General features: G+C 45.5%; 1 protein-coding gene across 1 annotated transcript in view; it reads left to right on the top strand.

Moving 5' to 3' along the window:
* Nucleotides 1-19,211, top strand: part of slc7a9 (solute carrier family 7 member 9) — a 98,112-nt gene that overhangs the window by 49,971 nt on the left and 28,930 nt on the right. The gene's annotated exons all lie outside the window — the stretch shown is intronic.

Raw genomic sequence — 19,211 nt, 5'->3', positions numbered from 1 at the left:
TGGAAAGGTGGACAGCGTGACCTTTGGCATCTTGTTGGAATAATCGCTCTACAAAGCAATATGCTGCAATAAGAGATTAACCAAGTTATCCCAAGTGCCAAGATTGTGCAAATCTGTCATCAAGGCAAAGTGTGGCTATTTAAAGAATCTCAAATATTAAATATATCTTGATTTGTTAAAAAAAATAGGTTACTACATGATTACATATGTGTTATTTTCATAGTTTTGATGTCTTCACTATTATTCTACAATGTAGAAAATAGTAAAAATAAAGAAAAACCCTTGGATGAATAGGTGTTCTAAAACTTCTGAACAGTAGTGTATATAATAAAACAAATGGAGATATTACATTTACATAAGTATTCAGACCCTTTACTCAGAACATTGTTGAAGCACCTTTGGCAGCGATTACAGCCTCTTCTTGAGTATGACGCTACAAGCTTGGCACACCTGTATTTGGGGAGTTTCTCCTATTCTTCTCTGCAGATCCTCTCTGTCAGGTTTGATGGGGAACGTCGTTGCACAGCTATTTTCAGGTCTCTCCAGGGATGTTTGATCGGGTCAAGTCCGGGCTCTGGCTGGGCCACTCAAGGACATTGAGAGACATGTCCCGAAGGCACTCCTGTGTTGTCTTGGCTATGTGCTTCGGGGTGTTGTCCTGTTGGAAGGTGAACCTTCACCCCAGTCTGGGGTCCTGAGCACTAAGGAGCAGGTATTCATCAAGGATCTTTGTACTTTGCTCCGTTCATCTTTCCCTCGATCCTGACTAGTCTCTCAGTTCCTGCTCTCGAAAAACATCCCCACAGCATGATGCTGCCACCACCATGCTTCACCGTAGGGATGGTGACAGATTTCCTCCAGACATGATGCTGCCACCACCATGGTTCACCATAGGGATGGTGCCAGGTTTTCCTCCAGACATGATGCTGCCACCACCATGCTTCACCGTAGGGATGGTGCCAGGTTTTCCTTCAGACGTGACGCTTCGCATTCAGGCCAAAGATTTTAATCTTCGTTTTATCAGACCAGAGTGTCCTTAAGGTGGCTTTTGGCAAACTCCAAGCGGGCTGTCATGTGCTTTTAACTGAGGAGTGGCTTCCGTCTGGCAACTCTACCATAAAGGCCTGATTGGTGGAGTGCTGCAGAGATGGTTGTCCTTCAGGAAGGTTCTCCCATCTTCACAGAGGAACTCTGGAGTTCTGTCAGAGTGACCATCAGGATCTTGGTCACCTCCCTGACTAAGGCCCTTCTCCCCCAATTACTCAGTTTGGCCCATCGGCCAGCTCTAGGAAGAGTCTTGGTGATTCCAAACTAATTCCATTTAAGAATGATGGAGACACTGTGTTTTGGGAACCTGCTGCAGAACATTTTTGGTACCCTTCCCCAGATCTGTGTCTCGACACAATCCCTCGACCTCCTGGCTTGTCTAACATGCAAATCAATTGAATTTACCACTATTCTCCTGGCCTTATTCCTATATAGTAGGGTGCTGACTGGCTGACTGGGGCTGTGTCCTAGATGGCACACTATTCCCTATATAGTAGGGTGCTGACGGGCTGACTGGGCTTTGACTCTACCTCCCTGTTCTCCTAACCAGGATGACTGTACCTCCCTGTTCTCCTAACCAGGGATGACTCTACCTCCCTGTTCTCCTAACCAGGGATGACTCTACCTCCTGTTCTCCTAACCAGGGATGACTCTACCTCCCTGTTCTACTAACCAGGGATGACGCTACCTCCCTGTTCTACTGGCCAGGGATGACTTACCTCCCTGTTCTCCTAACCAGGGATGACTCTACCTCCCTGTTCTCCTAACCAGGATGACTCTACCTCCCTATTCTCCAGCCCCTGCCTCCTCCTACCTCCTCCTACCTCCCTATTCTCCAGCCCCTGCCTCCTCCTACCTCCCCCTACCTCCCTATTCTCCAGCCCCTGCCTCCTTCTACCTCCCTATTCTCCAGCCCCTACCTCCCTGTTCTCTAGCCCCTGCCTCCTCCTACCTCCCTGTTCTCCAGCCCCTACCTCCCTGTTCTCCAGCCCCTGCCTCCTCCTACCTCTCTGTTCTCCAGCCCCTGCCTCCCCCTACCTCCCTGTTCTCCAGCCCCTGCCTCCTTCTACCTCCCTGTTCTCCAGCCCCTGCCTCCCCCTACCTCCCTGTTCTCCAGCCCCTGCCTCCTCCTACCTCCCCTGTTCTCCTAACCAGGGATGACTCTACCTCCCTGTTCTACTAACCAGGATGCGCTACCTCCCTGTTCTACTGGCCAGGGATGACTTTACCTCCCTGTTCTCCTAACCAGGGATGACTCTACCTCCCTATTCTCCAGCCCCTGCCTCCTCCCTACCTCCTCCTACCTCCCTATTCTCCAGCCCCTGCCTCCTCCTACCTCCCCTACCTCCCTATTCTCCAGCCCCTGCCTCCTTCTACCTCCCTATTCTCCAGCCCCTACCTCCCTGTTCTCTAGCCCCTGCCTCCTCCTACCTCCCTGTTCTCCAGCCCCTACCTCCCTGTTCTCCAGCCCCTGCCTCCTCCTACCTCTCTGTTCTCCAGCCCCCCCTACCTCCCTGTTCTCCAGCCCCTGCCTCCTTACCTCCCTGTTCTCCAGCCCCTGCCTCCCCCTACCCCTGTTCTCCAGCCCCTGCCTCCTCCTACCTCCCTGTTCTCCAGCCCCTGCCTCCCCTACCTCCCTGTTCTCCAGCCCCTGCCTCCCCTACCTCCCTGTTCTCCAGCCCCACCTCCCTGTTCTCCAGTTCTCCAGCCCTGCCTCCCCTACCTCCCTGTTCTCCAGCCCTCCCCCTACCTCCCTGTTCTCCAGCCCCTGCCTCCCCTCCAGCCCCTGCCTCCCCCTACCTCCCTGTTCTCCAGCCTCCTCCTACCTCCCCTCCAGCCCCTCCCCCTACCTCCCTGTTCTCCAGCCCCTGCCTCCTGTTCTACCTCCCTATTCTCCAGCCCCTGCCTCCCCTACCTCCCTGTTCTCCAGCCTCCTCCTCTCCAGCCCTGCCTCCCCTACCTCCCTGTTCTCCAGCCCCTGCCTCCCTACCTCCCTGTTCTCCAGCCCCTGCCTCCTCCTACCTCCCTGTTCTCCAGCCCCTGCCTCCCCCTACCTCCCTGTTCTCCAGCCCCTGCCTCCTACCTCCCCTAACCAGGGGACTCTACCTCCCTATTCTCCAGCCCCCTGTTCTCCAGCCCCTCCTCCCCTCCAGCCCCTGCCTCCTCCTACCTCCCTGTTCTCCAGCCCCTGCCTCCTCCCCTACCTCCCTGTTCTCCAGCCCCTGCCTCCTTCTACCTCCCTATTCTCCAGCCCCTACCTCCCTGTTCTCCAGCCCCTGCCTCCCTGTTCTTCCTACCTCCCTGTTATCCAGCCCTGCCTCCTCCTACCTCCCTGTGCCTCCAGCCCCTGCCTAACCTCCCTGTTCTCCAGCCCCTGCCTCCTATTCTCCAGCCCCTGCCTCCTCCTACCTCCCTGTTCTCCAGCCCCTGCCTCCCCTACCTCCCTGTTCTTCTCCACCCCCTGTTCTCCTCCCACCTCCCCTCCAGCCCCTCCTCCCTGTTCTCAGCCCCTGCCTCCCTACCCCTATTCTCCAGCCCCTGCCTCCCCTCCAGCCCTGCCTCCTCCTACCTCCCTGTTCTCCAGCCCCTGCCTCCCCTACCTCCCTGTTCTCCAGCCCCCCTACCTCCCTGTTCTCCAGCCCCAGTTCTCCAGCCCTCCTCCCCCTCCCTGTTCTCCAGCCCTGCCTCCTCCTACCTCCCTGTTCTCCAGCCCTGCCTCCTCCTACCTCCCTGTTCTCCAGTCATCAAATCAAATGTATTTATAAAGCCCTCTTACATCAGCTGATATCTCAAAGTGCTGTACAGAAACCCAGCCTAAAACCCCAAACAGCAAGCAATGCAGGTGTAGAAGCACGGTGGCCAGGAAAACTCCCTAGAAAGGCCAGAACCGAGGAAGAACCCTAGAGAGGAACCAGGCTATTTAATTTTACCTTTATTTAACCAGGCAAGTCAGTTAAGAACACATTCTTATTTTCAATGACGGCCTGGGAACAGTGGGTTAACTGCCTGTTCAGGGGCAGAACGACAGATTTGTACCTTGTCAGCTCGGGGGTTTGAACTCGCAACCTTCCGGTTACTAGTCCAACACTCTAACCACTAGGCTACGCTGCCTATGAGGGGTGGCCAGTCCTCTTCTGGCCATGCCGGGTGGAGATTATAACAGAACATGGCCAAGATGTTCAAATGTTCATAAATTACCAGCATGGTCAAATAACAATAATCACAGTTGTTGTCGAGGTGCAACAAGTCAGCACCTCACGAGTAAATGTCATTTGGCTTTTCATAGCCGATCATTAAGAGTATCTCTACCGCTCCTGCTCTCTAGAGAGTTGAAAACAGCAGGTCTGGGACAGGTAGCACGGCCGGTGAACAGGTCAGGGTTCCATAGCTGCAGGCAGAACAGTTGAAACTGGAGCAGCTGTCACGACTTCCGCCGGAAGTTGGCTCCCTGCCTGTTCGGGCGGTGCTCGGCGGTCGTCGTCACCATCCTACTAGCCACTACCGATCCCTTTTTCGTTTGTCTGTTGGTTTTGTCTTATTAGTTTCACCTGTGTGTATTTTAGTTTAATTAACGTCCTTATATATAGTAGGTTGTCCCGCCCTTGTTTTGTGCGGGATTGTTTTTGTTACTCTGTAGTATGGTGGTTTTCCCCTGGTTATTCTCCCCTATTTGGTCCTGTGTTTGGGCTGGTCAATTGTGTGTGTTGGCGTGACCGTTTTTGTGCGCCGGAGAATAAATTGACAATCTACTGAACCCTGCTCTCTGCGCCTGATTCCACCCACCACTCCTAGTAAATCGTGACAGCCGCAGCACGGCCAGGTGGACTGTGGACAGCAGTCCTGAGGCATGGTCCTAGGGCTCAGGTCCTCCGAGAGAGAGAAAGAAAGAAAGAGAATTAGAGAGAGCATACTTAAATTCACACAGGACACCGGATAAGACAGGAGAAGTACTCCAGACATAACAAACTGACCCTAGCCCCCCGACACATAAACTACTGCAGCATAAATACTGGAGGCTGAGACAGGAGGGGTCAGAAGACACTGTGGTCCCATCCGATGATACCCCCGGACAGGACCAAACACGAAGGATATAACCCCACCCACTTTGCCAAAGCACAGCCCCCACACCACTAGAGGGATATCTTCAACCACCAACTTACCATCCTGAGACAAGGCCGAGTGTAGACCACAAAGATCTCCGCCACGGCACAACCCAAGGGGGGGGGTGGGCGCCAACCCAGACAGGAAGATCACGTCAGTGACTCAACCCACTCAAGTGACGCACCCCTCCTAGGGACGGTATGAAAGAGCCCTAGTAAGCCAGTGACTCAGCCCCTGTAATAGGGTTAGAGGCAGAGAATCCCAGTGGAAAGAGGGGAACTGGCCAGGCAGAGACAGCAAGGGCGGTTCGTTGCTCCAGAGCCTTTCCGTTCACCTTCACACTCCTGGGCCAGACTACACTCAAACATATGACCCACTGAAGAGATGAGTCTTCAGTAAAGATTTAAAGGTTGAGACCGAGTTTGCGTCTCTCACATGCGTAGGCAGACCATTCCATAAAAATGTTATGAGACAGCCCTGCCTCCAGCTGTTTGCTTAGAAATTCTAGGGACAATTAGGAGGCCTGCGTCTTGTGACCATAGCGTACGTGTAGGTATGTACGACAGGACCAAATCGGAGAGATAGGTAGGAGCAAGCCCATGTAATGCTTTGTAGGTTAGCAGTAAAACCTTGAAATCAGCCCTTGCCTTGACAGGAAGCCAGTGTAGGGAGGCTAGCACTGGAGTAATATGATCAAATATTTTGGTTCTAGTCAGGATTCTAGCAGACGTATTTAGCACTAACTGAAGTTTATTTAGTGCTTTATCCGGGTAGCCGGAAAGTAGAGCATTGCAGTAGTCTAACCTAGAAGTAACAAAAGCATGGATACATTTTTCTGCATCATTTTTGGACAGAAAGTTTCTGATTTTTGCAATGTTACGTAGATGGAAAAAAGCTGTCTTTGAAACAGTCTTGACATCTTCTTCAAAAGAGAGATCAGGGTCCAGAGTAACGCCGAGGTCCTTCACAGTTTTATTTGAGACGACTGTACGACCATCAAGTTTTATTGTCAGATTCAACAGAATATCTCTTTGTTTCTTGGGACCTAGAACAAGCATCTCTGTTTTGTTCCAGTTTAAAAGTAGAAAGTTTGCAGCCATCCACTTCCTTATGTCTGAAACACAGTCCTTGCCTCCTCCTACCTCCCTTGTTCTCCAGCCCCTGTGTCCTCCAATCAGACGGAGTGTTGAGTCTCTGTTCCTCCTCCCATAATGTGTTCTTTGTCTCAGGGAGACAGTCAGGAGTAGTTGAGACCCACAGAGGCATGTGTTGTGCATCGTAGTAGATCTATCTCCTGCTGCTATCAGGTGAGTCTGCGGTGTTGACGCCAGCTGTGTCAGAGAGGAGAGGAATTTATGTCTGGGGGTTTCAAGTTTAGTCAGTGGGTCTGGAAATGGTGTGTTATTATGAGAGGCGGTAGAACAGTAGAACAGAACAGAAGAGGACAGTAGAACAGTAGAACAGAACAGAAGAGGACAGTAGAACAGTAGAACAGAACAGAAGAGGACATTAGTACAGTAGAACAGAACAGAAGAGGACATTAGAACAGTAGAACAGAACAGAACAGAACAGGACAGTAGAACAGAACAGAAGAGGACATTAGAACAGTAGAACAGAACAGAACAGAACAGAACAGGACATTAGAACAGTAGAACAGAACAGTAGAACAGAACAGAAGAGGACATTAGAACAGAACAGAACAGAACAGAACAGAACAGGACAGTAGAACAGTAGAACAGAACAGAACAGAACAGAAGAGGACAGTAGAACAGTAGAACAGAACAGGACAGGACAGTAAAACAGTAGAACAGAACAGAACAGGACAGTAGAACAGTAGAACAGAACAGAAGAGGACATTAGAACAGTAGAACAGAACAGAACAGAACAGTAGAACAGAACAGAAGAGGACATTAGAACAGTAGAACAGAACAGTAGAACAGAACAGAAGAGGACATTAGAACAGTAGAACAGAACAGTAGAACAGAACAGTAGAACAGAACAGAAGAGGACATTAGAACAGTAGAACAGAACAGTAGAACAGAACAGTAGAACAGAACAGAAGAGGACATTAGAACAGAACAGAAGAGGACATTAGAACAGTAGAACACAACAGTAGAACAGAACAGAAGAGGACATTAGAACAGTAGAACAGAACAGTAGAACAGAACAGTAGAACAGAACAGGACAGTAGAACAGAACAGGACAGTAGAACATAACAGAAGAGGACAGTAGAACAGAACAGAAGAGGACAGTAGAACAGTAGAACAGAACAGAACAGGACAGTAGAACAGTAGAACAGAACAGGACAGTAGAACAGAACAGAAGTGGACAGTAGAACAGTAGAACAGAACAGAAGAGGACAGTAGAACAGTAGAACAGAACAGAACAGAACAGTAGAACAGTAGAACAGAACAGGACATTAGAACAGTAGAACAGAACAGAAGAGGACAGTAGAACAGAACAGAACAGAACAGAACAGAACAGAAGAGGACAGTAGCACAGTAGAACAGAACAGAAGAGGACAGTAGAACAGTAGAACAGAACAGAAGAGGACAGTTGAACAGTAGAACAGAGGACAGTAGAACAGAACAGAAGAGGACATTAGAACAGTAGAACAGAACAGAAAGAACAGGACAGTAGAACAGAACAGACAGTAGAACAGAACAGGACAGTAGAACAGAACAGAAGAGGACAGTAGAACAGTAGAACAGAACAGTAGAACAGTAGAACAGTAGAACAGAACAGGACAGTAGAACAGAACAGAAGTGGACAGTAGACAGTAGAACAGAACAGAACAGACAGTAGAACAGAACAGAACAAACAGAACAGAACAGTAGAACAGAACAGGACAGTAGAACAGTAGAACAGAACAGAACAGGACAGTAGAACAGAACAGGACAGTAGAACAGTAGAACAGAACAGAACAGGACAGTAGAACAGTAGAACAAGAACAGGACAGTAGAACAGAACAGAAGAGGACAGTAGAACAGTAGAACAGAACAGGACAGTAGAACAGAACAGAACAGACAGTAGAACAGTAGAACAGAACAGAAGAGGACAGTAGAACAGTAGAACAGAACAGGACAGTAGAACAGAACAGAAGAGACAGTAGAACAGTAGAACAGTAACAAAAGAGGACAGTAGAACAGTAGAACAGAACAGGACAGTTTAGAACAGAACAGGACAGTAGAACAGAACAGAAGTGGAACAGTAGAACAGTGAACAGAACAGAAGAGGACAGTAGAACAGAACAGAAGAGGACATTAGAACAGTAGAACAGAACAGAACAGAACAGGACAGTAGAACAGAACAGAACAGGACAGTAGAACAGAACAGAAGAGGACAGTAGAACAGAACAGAAGTTTAGTAGAACAGTAGAACAGAACAGAACAGTAGAACAGAACAGAAGAGGACATTAGAACAGTAGAACAGAACAGAACAGAACAGTAGAACAGAACAGAAGAGGACATTAGAACAGTAGAAAAGAACAGAAGAGGACAGTAGAACAGAACAGTAGAACCAACAGTAGAACAGAACAGAAGAGGACAGTAGAACAGAACAGAAGAGGACACAGAACAGTAGAACAGAACAGTAGAACAGAACAGAAGAGGACAGTAGAACAGAAAGAACAGAACAGAACAGAACAGAACAGAACAGACAGTAGAACACAGTAGAACAGTAGAACAGAACAGGACAGTAGAACACAGAACAGAACAGAGAGGACAGTAGAACAGTGAACAGAAGTGGACAGAACAGTAGAACAGAACAGAAGAGGACAGTAGAACAGTAGAACAGAACAGAACAGGACAGTAGAACAGAACAGAACAATTAGAACAGTAGAACAGAACAGAAGAGGACAGTAGAACAGAACAGAACAGAACAGTAGAACACAGAACAGACAGTAGAACAGTAGAACAGAACAGAAGAGGACAGTAGAACAGTAGAACAGAACAGGACAGTTAGAACAGTAGAACAGAACAGAAGAGGACAGTAGAACAGTAGAACAGAACAGAACAGGACAGTAGAACAGAACAGACAGTAGAACAGAACAGAACAGGACAGTAGAACAGAACAGACAGGACAGTAGAACAGAACAGGACAGTAGAACAGTAGAACAGAACAGGACAGTAGAACAGAACAGAAGAGGACAGTAGAACAGTAGAACAGAACAGAACAGGACAGTAGAACAGAACAGGACAGTAGAACAGAACAGAACAGGACAGTAGAACAGTAGAACAGAAGAACAGGACAGTAGAACAGAACAGAAGAGGACAGTAGAACAGTAGAACAGAACAGAACAGACAGTAGAACAGAACAGAAGTGGACAGTAGAACAGTAGAACAGAACAGAACAGGACAGTAGAACAGTAGAACAGAACAGACAGTAGAACAGAAGAGGACAGTAGAACAGTAGAACAGAACAGGACAGTAGAACAGTAGAACAGAACAGAACAGGACAGTAGAACAGAACAGAACAGGACAGTAGAACAGAACAGAACAGGACATTAGAACAGTAGAACAGTAGAACAGAACAGAACAGAACAGAACAGAACAGAAGGACAGTAGAACAGTAGAACAGAAAGAGGACAGTAGAACAGTAGAACAGAAACAGTAGAACAGTAGAACAGAACAGAACAGAACAGAGAACAGAACAGAAGAGAACAGTAGAACAGAACAGAACAGGACAGTAGAACAGTAGAACACAACAGTAGAACAGAACAGAAGTGGACAGTAGAACAGTAGAACAGAACAGAAGAGGACAGTAGAACAGTAGAACAGAACAGAACAGGACAGTAGAACAACAGAACAGGACATTAGAACAGTAGAACAGAACAGAAGAACAGTAGAACAGAACAGAAAGAGGACAGTAGAATTAGAACAGAACAGAAGAGGACAGTAGAACAGTAGAACAGAACAGACAGAACAGAACAGAACAGAACAGAACAGTAGAACAGTAGAACAGAACAGAACAGTAGAACAGAACAGAACAGAACAGTAGAACAGAACAGTAGAACAGTAGAACAGAACAGAAGAGAACAGTAGAACAGTAGAACAGAACAGAAGAGGACAGTAGAACAGTAGAACAGAACAGAAGAGGACAGTAGAACAGTAGAACAGAACAGAACAGTAGAACAGTAGAACAGAACAGGACAGTAGCACAGTAGAACATTTACATTACATTTACATTACATTTAAGTCATTTAGCAGACGCTCTTATCCAGAGCGACTTACAAATTGGTGCGTTCACCTTAGACATCCAGAACAACCACTTTACAATAGCATCAAATCTTTTAAGGGGGGGGTGAGAAGGATTACTTTATCCTATCCTAGGTATTCCTTAAAGAGAACAGAAGAGGACAGTAGAACAGTAGAACAGAACAGAAGAGGACAGTTGAACAGTAGAACAGAACAGGACAGTAGAACAGAACAGAAGAGGACAGTAGAACAGTAGAACAGAACAGAACAGAACAGGACAGTAGAACAGAACAGGACAGTAGAACAGAACAGAAGTGGACAGTAGAACAGAATAGAAGAGGACAGCAGAACAGTAGAACAGAACAGGACAGTAGAACAGTAGAACAGAACAGGACAGTAGAACAGAACAGAAGTGGACAGTAGAACAGTAGAACAGAACAGAACAGGACAGTAGAACAGAACAGAAGTGGACAGTAGAACAGAACAGAAGAGGACAGTAGAAAGAACAGAAGAGGACAGTAGAACAGAACAGAAGAACAGAAGAACAGTAGAACAGAACAGAACAGGACAGTAGAACAGAACAGAAGAGGACAGTAGAACAGTAGAACAGAACAGAAGAGGACAGTAGAACAGAACAGAACAGACAGAACAGAACAGGACAGTAGAACAGAACAGAAGAGGACAGTAGAACAGTAGAACAGAACAGAACAATAGAACAGTAGAACAGAACAGGACAGTAGAACCGAACAGAAGTGGACAGTAGAACAGAACAGAAGAGGACAGTAGAACAGTAGAACAGAACAGAACAGGACAGTAGAACAGAACAGAAGTGGACAGTAGAACAGTAGAACAGAACAGACAGAACAGGACAGTAGAACAGAACAGAACAGAAGAGGACAGTAGAACAGAACAGAAGAGAACAGACAGTAGAACAGAACAGAAGAGGACAGTAGAACAGAACAGAACAGAACAGGACAGTAGAACAGAGAACAGAACAGAACAGGACAGTAGAACAGAACAGAACAGAGGAACAGTAGAACAGTAGAACAGAACAGAAGAGGACAGTAGAACAGAACAGAAGAGGACAGTAGAACAGAACAGACAGAACAGACAGTAGAACAGTAGAACAGAACAGAAGAGGACAGTAGAACAGTAGAACAGAACAGAAGAGGACAGCAGAACAGTAGAACAGAACAGTAGAACAGAACAGAAGAGGACAGTAGAACAGAACAGAAGAGGACAGTAGAACAGTAGAACAACAGAACAGGACAGAACAGTAGAACAGAACAGACAGTAGAACAGAACAGAAGTAGAACAGTAGAACAGAACAGAAGAGGACAGTAGAACAGTAGAACAGAACAGAACAGTAGAACAGTAGAACAGAACAGAAGAGGACAGTAGAACAGAACAGAAGTGGACAGTAGAACAGTAGAACAGAACAGAACAGAACAGGACAGTAGAACAGAACAGGACAGTAGAACAGAACAGAAGTGGACAGTAGAACAGTAGAACAGAACAGAAGAGGACAGTAGAACAGTAGAACAGTAGAACAGTAGAACAGAACAGGACAGTAGAACAGAACAGAAGTGGACAGTAGAACAGAACAGAAGAGGACAGTAGAACAGTAGAACAGAACAGAACAGGACAGTAGAACAGAACAGAAGTGGACAGTAGAACAGTAGAACAGAACAGAACAGGACAGTAGAACAGTAGAACAGAACAGAAGAGGACAGTAGAACAGAACAGAAGAGGACAGTAGAACAGAACAGAACAGAACAGGACAGTAGAACAGTAGAACAGAACAGGACAGTAGAACAGAACAGAAGTGGACAGTAGAACAGTAGAACAGAACAGAAGAGGACAGTAGAACAGTAGAACAGAACAGGACAGTAGAACAGAACAGAAGTGGACAGTAGAACAGTAGAACAGAACAGAAGAGGACAGTAGAACAGTAGAACAGAACAGAACAGGACAGTAGAACAGTAGAACAGAACAGGACAGTAGAACCGAACAGAAGTGGACAGTAGAACAGAACAGAAGAGGACAGTAGAACAGTAGAACAGAACAGAAGAGGACAGTAGAACAGAACAGAAGTGGACAGTAGAACAGTACAACAGAACAGTAGAACAGAACAGAACAGTAGAACAGTAGAACAGAACAGAAGAGGACAGTAGAAAGAGAACAGAACAGAACAGTAGAACAGTAGAACAGAACAGAAGTGGACAGTAGAGAACAGACAGAGGACACAGAACAGTAGAACAGAACAGAACAGGATAGAACAGTAGAACAGAACAGAAGAGGACAGTAGAACAGAACAGAACAGACAGAACAGAACAGAAGAGGAGAAGAGAACAGAACAGAACAGAACAGAACAGGACAGTAGAACAGAACAGAACAGACAGTAGAACAGTAGAACAGAACAGAACAGGACAGTAGAACAGTAGAACAGAACAGAAGAGGACAGTAGAACAGAACAGAAGTGGACAGTAGAACAGAACAGAAGAGGACAGTAGAACACAGAACAGAACAGAACAGGACAGTAGAACAGAACAGAACAGGACAGTAGAACAGAACAGAAGTGGACAGTAGAACAGAACAGAACAGAAGAGGACAGTAGAACAGTAGAACAGAACAGGACAGTAGAACAGAACAGAAGTGGACAGTAGAACAGTAGAACAGAACAGAAGAGGACAGTAGAACAGTAGAACAGAACAGAACAGAACAGTAGAACAGAACAGAAGAGGACAGTAGAACAGAACAGAAGAGGACAGTAGAACAGTAGAACAGAACAGAACAGGACAGTAGAACAGAACAGGACAGTAGAACAGAACAGAAGTGGACAGTAGAACAGTAGAACAGAACAGAAGAGGACAGTAGAACAGTAGAACAGAACAGAAGAGGACAGTAGAACAGTAGAACAGAACAGAACAGTAGAACAGTAGAACAGAACAGGACAGTAGAACAGAACAGAAGTGGACAGTAGAACAGAACAGACAGAACAGAACAGAAGTGGACAGTAGAACAGAACAGAACAGAAGGACAGTAGAACAGTAGAACAGAACAGAACAATAGAACAGTAGAACAGAACAGAACAGGACATTAGAACAGTAGAACAGAACAGTAGAACAGAACAGTAGAACAGAAGAGGACAGTAGAACAGAACAGAAGAGGACAGTAGAACAGTAGAACAGAACAGAACAGAAGAGGACAGTAGAACAGTAGAACAGAACAGGACAGTAGAACAGAACAGAAGAGGACAGTAGAACAGTAGAACAGAACAGAACAGGACAGTAGAACAGAACAGGACAGTAGAACAGAACAGAAGTGGACAGTAGAACAGTAGAACAGAACAGAGATGACAGTAGAACAGTAGAACAGAACAGGACAGTAGAACAGAACAGAACAGAACAGGACAGTAGAACAGAACAGAAGTGGACAGTAGAACAGAACAGAACAGAGGACAGTAGAACAGAACAGAACAGAAGAGGACAGTAGAACAGAACAGAAGACAGTAGAACAGAAGAACAGTAGAACAGAACAGAACAGTAGAACAGAACAGAACAGACAGGACAGTAGAACAGAACAGAACAGTAGAACAGAACAGAAGAGGACAGTAGAACAGTAGAACAGAACAGAAGAGGACAGTAGAACAGTAGATCAGAACAGAACAGTAGAACAGAAGAGGACAGTAGAACAGAACAGTAGAACACTAGGTTGTGGCCTGGTCTGTCTGTCTGTCTGCCTGTCTGCCTGTCTGCCTGTCTGTGTGCCTGTCTGCCTGTCTGTCTGTCTGTCTGTCTGTCTGTCTGTCTGTCTGTCTGTCTGTCTGTCTGTCTGTCTGTCTGTCTGTCTGTCTGTCTGTCTGTCTGTCTGTCTGTCTGTCTGTCTGTCTGTCTGTCTGTCTGTCTGTCTGTCTGTCTGTCTGTCTGTCTGTCTGTCTGTCTGTCTGTCTGTCTGTCTGTCTGTCTGTCTGTCTGTCTGTCTGTCTATCATAGAGGCTGTAACAGATCATTAACAGAACCAGGTCATATAAAGTTGTAAACCAATGACAGTAGTTCACAAAGTGTTCAGTGTGTTCCACCACATTAAACCTTTAACCCTCGTAGCTGTCAGGCTGGCTGACCATCAGCTGTTACAGTGTGTGTGGTGTGTGTGTGTGTGTGTGTGTGTGTGTGTGTGTGTGTGTGTGTGTGTGTGTGTGTGTGTGTGTGTGTGTGTGTGTGTGTGTGTGTGTGTGTGTGTGTGTGTGTGTGTGTGTGTGTGTGTGTGTGTGTGTGTGTGTGTGTGTGTGTGTGTGTGTGTGTGTGTGTGTGTGTGTGTGTGTGTTGTCAACCACTTGTTGCCTTACATCCTGGAATTAAAATGGATTTCTTGGGGGTTTGTATCCTTTGATTTCCACAACATGCCGACCACTTTGAAGATGCAAAATAGTTTTTTATTGTGAACCAAACAAGAAATAAGACAAAAAAGAACAGAAAACTTGAGCGTGCATAACTATTCACCCTCCAAGTCAATACTTTGTAGAGCCACCTTTTGCAGTAATCACAGCTGCAAGTCTCTTGGGGTACGTCTCTATAAGCTTGGCACTTCTAGCCACTGTGATTTCTGCCCATTCTTCAAGGCAAAACTGCTCCAGCTCCTTCAAGTTGGATGGGTTCCGCTGATGTACAGCAATTGTAAGTCATATCACAGATTCTCAATTGGATTGAGGTCTGGGCTTTGACGAGGCCATTCCAAGACATGTACAGTTTCCCCTTAAACCACTCGAGTGTTGCTTTAGCAGTATGCTTAAGGTCATTGTCCTGCTGGATGGTGAATCTCATTCCTTCAATTCTGACCAGTTTCCCCTGCTGATGAAAAACATCCCCACAGCATGATGCTGCCACCAACATGCTAATCTGTGGGGATGGTGTTCTCAGGGTGATGGGAGGTGTTGGGTTTGCACCAGACATAACGTTTTCCTTGATGTCCAAAAAGCTACATTTGACCAGAGTACATTCTTCCATATGTTTGGGGAGTCTCCCACATATCTTTTGGCGAACACCAAAAGTGTTTGCTTATTTTTGTCTTAAGCAAGAAACACAAGTAATGGACATTAGACCAGTGAAAATCTGTCCTTTGGTCTGATGAGTCCAAATTTGAAATGTTTGGTTCCCACCACCATGTCTTTGTGAGACGCAGAGTAGGTGAACGGATGATCTCTGCATGTGTGGTTCCCTCCGTGAAGCATGGAGGTGGAGGTGTGATGGTGTGGGGGGATTTGCTGGTGACACTGTCAGTGATTTATTTAGAATTCGAGGCACCAGCATGGCCACCACAGCATTCTACAGCGATACACCATCCCATCTGGTTTGAGCTTAGTGGGACTATCATTTGTTGTTCAACAGGACAATGACCCAACACACCTCCAGGCTGTGTAAGGGCTATTTGACCAAAAAGGAGAGTGATGGAGTGCTGCATCAGATGACCTGGCCTCCACAATCACCCGACCTCAACCCAATTGAGATTGTTTGGGATGAGTTGAACCGCAGAGTGAAGGAAAAGCAGCCAACAAGTGCTCAGTATGTGGGATCTCCTTCAAGACTGTTAGAAAAACATTCCAGGTGAAGCTGGTTGAGAGAACGCCAAGAGTGTGCAAAGCTGTCATCAAGGCAAAGGGTGGCTATTTGAAGTATCTCACATATAAAATATATTTGATTTGTTTAACACTTTTTTGGTTACAACATAATTCCATACGTGATATTTCATAGTTTTGATGTCTTCACTATTATTCTACATCGTAGAAAATAGTAAAAAATATGTGTGTCCAAACTTTTGACTGGTACTGTACATCCGACAAGAGAGAACACAACACAACATAAAGAGAGACCTAAGCAACACAGCATGGTAACAACACAAAACATGGTTCAAACATTGGGCACAGACTACAGCACAAAGGGCAAGAAGGTAGACACAACATTACATCATGTGAAGCAGCCATTAACTGTGTCTCCATACAACAATACATCATGTGAAGCAGCCATTAACTGTGTCTCCACACAACAATACATCGTGTGAAGCAGCCATTAACTGTGTCTCCACACAACAATACATCATGCGAAGCAGCCATTAACTGTGTCTCCATACAACATTACATCATGTGAAGCAGCCATTAACTGTGTCTCCACACAACAATACATCGTGCGAAGCAGCCATTAACTGTGTCTCCATACAACAATACATCATGTGAAGCAGCCATTAACTGTCAGTTTGTCTCCACACAACAATACATCATGTGAAGCAGCCATTAACTGTGTCTCCACACAACAATACATCATGTGAAGCAGCCATTAACTGTGTCTCCATACAACAATACATCGTGTGAAGCAGCCATTAACTGTGTCTCCACACAACAATACATCATGTGAAGCAGCCATTAACTGTGTCTCCATACAACAATACATCATGTGAAGAAGCCATTAACTGTGTCTCCATACAACAATACATCATGTGAAGCAGCCATTAACTGTGTCTCCACACAACAATACATCATGAGAAGCAGCCATTAACTGTGTCTCCACACAACAATACATCATGTGAAGCAGCCATTAACTGTGTCTCCACACAACAATACATCATGTGAAGCAGCCATTAACTGTGTCTCCACACAACAATACATCATGTGAAGCAGCCATTAACTGTGTCTCCATACAACAATACATCATGTGAAGCAGCCATTAACTCTCAGTTTGTCTCCATACAACAATACATCATGAGAAGCAGCCATTAACTGTGTCTCCACACAACAATACATCATGTGAAGCAGCCATTAACTGTGTCTCCACACAACAATACATCATGTGAAGCAGCCATTAACTGTGTCTCCATACAACAATACATCATGAGAAGCAGCCATTAACTGTGTCTCCACACAACAATACATCATGAGAAGCAGCCATTAACTGTGTCTCCACACAACAATACATCATGAGAAGCAGCCATTAACTGTGTCTCACACACAACAATACAATGAGAACATTAATGTGTCTCCACACAACAATACATCATGAGAAGCAGCCATTAACTGTGTCTCCACACAACAATACATCATGAGAAGCAGCCATTAACTGTGTCTCCACACAACAATACATCATGAGAAGCAGCCATTAACTGTGTCTCCACACAACAATACATCATGAGAAGCAGCCATTAACTGTGTCTCCACACAACAATACATCATGTGAAGCAGCCATTAATTGTCAGTTTGTCTCCACACAACAATACATCATGTGAAGCAGCCATTAACTGTGTCTCCACACAACAATACATCATGTGAAGCAGCCATTAACTGTGTCTCCACACAACAATACATCATGTGAAGCAGCCATTAACTGTGTCTCCACACAACAATACATCATGTGAAGCAGCCATTAACTGTGTCTCCACACAACAATACATCATAAAGCAGCCATTAACTGTGTCTCCACACAACAATACATCAATGAAGCAGCCATTAACTGTGTCTCCACACAACAATACATCATGTGAAGCAGCCATTAACTGTGTCTCCATACAACAATACATCATGTGAAGCAGCCATTAACTGTGTCTTTACCACATCACATCATATGAAGCAGCCATTAACTGTGTCTCCACACAACAATACATCATGTGAAGCAGCCATTAACTGTGTCTCCACACAACAATACATCAGAAGCAGCCATTAACTGTGTCTCCACACAACAATACATCAAACCAGACAGCCATTAACTGTGTCTCCACCACATCAACAATACATCATGTGAAGCAGCCATTAACTGTGTCTCTTTACAACAATACATCAATAAAGCAGCCATTAATCTGTGTCTCCATACAACAATACATCATGTAGAAGCAGCCATTAACTGTGGACCTTTACCACATCAATACATCAATAAAGCAGCCATTAACTGTGTCTCCACACAACAATACATCATGTGAAGCAGCCATTAACTGTGTCTCCATACAACAATACATCATGTGAAGCAGCCATTAACTGTGTCTCCACACAACAATACATCAATGAAGCAGCCATTAACTGTGTCTCTACACAACAATACATCATGAAAGCAGCCATTAACTGTGTCTACCACACAACAATACATCATGAGAAGCAGCCATTAACTGTGTCTCCACACAACAATACATCATGAGAAGCAGCCATTACCTGTTCCACACAACAATACATCATGAGAAGCAGCCATTAACTGTGTCTACACACAACAATACATCATGAGAAGCAGCCATTAACTGTGTCTCCACACAACAATACATCATGTGAAGCAGCCATTAATCTGGGACAGTTTGTCTCCACACAACAATACATCATGTGAAGCAGCCATTAACTGTGTCTCCACACAACAATACATCATGTGAAGCAGCCATTAATCTGTGTCTCCACACAACAATACATCAATGAAGCAGCCATTAACTGTGTCTTACAATCAATACACTGTAAAGCAGCCATTAACTGTGTCTCCACACAACAATACATCATGTGAAGCAGCCATTAATCTGGGACCATACCACATCAGATACATCATGTGAAGCAGCCATTAACTGTGTCTCCACACAACAATACATCATGTGAAGCAGCCATTAACTGTGTCTCCACACAACAATACATCATGTGAAGCAGCCATTAACTGTGTCTCCACACAACAATACATCATGTGAAGCAGCCATTAACTGTCAGTTTGTCTCCACACAACAATACATCGTGTGAAGCAGCCATTAACTGTCAGTTTGTCTCCACACAACAATACATCATGAGAAGCAGCCATTAACTGTGTCTCCACACAACAATACATCATGTGAAGCAGCAATTAACTGTGTCTCCATACAACAATA

Source organism: Oncorhynchus nerka, linkage group LG27 (genome assembly GCF_034236695.1).
Source record: "Oncorhynchus nerka isolate Pitt River linkage group LG27, Oner_Uvic_2.0, whole genome shotgun sequence".
Taxonomy (NCBI): Eukaryota; Metazoa; Chordata; class Actinopteri; order Salmoniformes; family Salmonidae; genus Oncorhynchus; species Oncorhynchus nerka.
This window is presented reverse-complemented; position numbering and strand designations above follow the sequence as displayed.